Source organism: Orcinus orca, chromosome 2 (genome assembly GCF_937001465.1).
Source record: "Orcinus orca chromosome 2, mOrcOrc1.1, whole genome shotgun sequence".
NCBI lineage: Eukaryota > Metazoa > Chordata > Mammalia > Artiodactyla > Delphinidae > Orcinus > Orcinus orca.
The window spans coordinates 19964775-19967365 of record NC_064560.1 but is presented as its reverse complement, the minus strand read 5'-3'; the positions used below and the strand labels follow the sequence as shown (position 1 = coordinate 19967365).

Genomic DNA, 2591 nt, shown 5'->3' with positions numbered 1-2591 from the left:
CACAAAAGAACCTCTAGTCTAATGCTGCTCTCTAAGGATTTGTAGCCTAATATTTTTTGTAGATAAGTTTCAACCAGAACAAATTATTATTTTAATAATAAAATTTTCAAAAAGAATTGTTTTTTAAATAAAAGTAAGTACAGATTCGTTTCACACATCTCTGTGCAGAGGAATTAAATAAAAAGATACTAAATATAGAGAAATTAAATGAAGAAATAACTGAAAGATTTAATTCAATTTCATGTTTGTATTAACTAGGCTGATCTTGAGAGGAGACTTAGCCATCTTTAAACATTTTAAAGACAGAATTCCTATTTAACTAAACGTTTTATTCATGTGTTGTCTTGGCTCATAGAAAACAGTTTCAGTAAGTGTTCTAAGAAAAGAAATAGTGATAAACGCACCCTCCATATGCACTGCAGCTCTATTATGTATACACATTAAGAAGAGGCTTGAGGAATGACAATATAAGACCTAGTAACAAAAAAGTGGTTGAAGCAGCAGCTAAATGCCCCATGTCATGAGCTTAGGCAGTGAGTCTGGCATTAATTACCTGAAGAGAGAATGCATTCAAATGTGTCTTTTTTTTTTTTTAACCAGGGAAACCAAATAAAATGACGCTTCTAAATACATATAGACAGAAAAATTAACAGAGGTGGAACATTAAGGTAAAGATGCTGAGGCAGCGACTTGTTCATCCAGCAGACATTTTTCGGGTCCAGGACAGTGTTAGATGCTGTGTGTACATCTTAAGCGTCCTGCCTTCAGAGACCTAACAGGATACAGGACACCATGATAGACTTGTACATAAAGAAGGAGGGTTTGATGAGTTGCAGCAACTTGAAGACCTCTATGGGTGCAGAAAGAGCGGTCAGGGCCTCATCCAGGTGAGATGTTGGGATTTCATTTTCAGGTGAGGCGGGAGGCCATTGGGAGGTTTACGCAAAGGAGAGACATAATCTCATTTAGGGCTTTGAGGTGTTACTCTGGTTTCTGGGTGGGAAGCGGAGCGATCAGTTAGGAGACAGTGACTCGTGATGGTCAGGGTGGCCCCTGCTGCGGGGGAAGGCGGTGTGAGGACATGAAGTGCAAAGATTGGGGATACAGCCAAGGGGAAGCCCTGATGGGATGTAGGGCGTGAAGGAGAAGGAGGGTGTGAGCTGCTGGGTGGACGGGAGGCAGTTTTCTAAGCATGAGAAGGAATAAAAGGGAACCAGGTTAGGGAGGGAAATCAAGACCTCCGTCTTGGACATGAAGAATTTGAGATTGCAGTGACTTACCAAGTAAACACGTCGAGAGACAGTTGGATTTAACAATTAGAACTTGGGGAATTCCCTGGTGGTCCAGTGGTTAGGACCCGGCACTTCCACTGCTGTGGGCCCAGGTTCAATCCCTGGTCGGGGAACTAAGGTCCCACGAGACACACAGTGCGGCTAAAACAACCCCCCAAAAACAATTGGAACTTCTGTGGAACAGTGGGAGCAGATCAAAAGGCCTGGCAAATTGGGAAAGAAAGCCAGGGGGTGGCATTATGTCCAGCTCTGTGGGACACTGCTAAGAAGTTAGATAAGGCAGGCTTCCCTCGTGGCGCAGTGGTTAAGAACCCGCCTGCCAATGCAACAGACACAGGTTCGAGCCCTGATCCTGGAAGATCCCACATGCCGCAGAGCAACTAAGGCTGTGTGCCACAACTACTGAGCCCACACTCTAGAGCCCACAAGCCACAACTACTGAAGCCAGTGCACCTAGAGCCCGTGCTCTGCAGCAAGTGAAGCCACTGCAATGAAAAGCCTGTGCACCGCAACAAAGAGTAGACCCTGCCTGCCGCAACTAGAGAAAGGCGGCGTGCAGCAATGAAGACCCAGCACAGCCAAAAAAAAAAAAAAATTAGATAAGGCAACAAAAAAAGTTCTTACATATTACAGGTTGAAATCTTTTAATTTGTTGGAAGACCTAATGTGGGTGTTTAATGTAAATTTAGACTGGTGATTCTTACTGATATTTATGTATAAAGTACAAATCTCTCTTCCCACCACAGAAGTTAATATTTAGCAATATAATTATTTTGAGATTCTTTAATTGATCATTTAATTTTGTTAAAGTCTCAGTATGAACTAAGATGACTTAAATTGGGTTTTCTGCATCACTGATTTTTTTGACTGTTGGACACTCACATTTAATGGGTAGAGTTCTTAGGTGGATTATCTCACCATGTACTTACAAACTTTTAATCAAGGAAAGACTTAAACTGAATTTCCCCAACTAGTTGCAAGTGGTTCTCCCCACCTTGAAAAATGTCTGTAAAATGTCAGCACTAATTTCGGAACAAGGCAAGCAGCTGGGGCGTCAACTACCCATTCATAGCGTGTGAACAAGCAGTCATTGGGGAACTGAGTGTAAATAACATAATAATCTTCCAAATAAGCGTGAGGAGAAATGGATTTCTTTGAGAATCTGGTGAAAGATATAGGCTCACCTGAGGAAAATCTTTACACACAGTTTCAGGGGGTCTTAGACCTCAGATTAAGACCCCCGCACTAAAGCTGTGTGGGATCAGATTAGAAGCCAACGCTTCTGCACTTGTAAGAGTG

The 2591-nt window shown here is 42.3% G+C and overlaps 1 non-coding gene across 1 annotated transcript; it reads left to right on the top strand.

Moving 5' to 3' along the window:
- The first annotated feature begins 1332 nt into the window (after positions 1-1332).
- On the top strand, positions 1333-1405 carry TRNAG-UCC (transfer RNA glycine (anticodon UCC)). The gene has a single exon. It is a non-coding gene; the product is annotated as a tRNA-Gly (tRNA).
- Positions 1406-2591: the final 1186 nt, after the last annotated feature.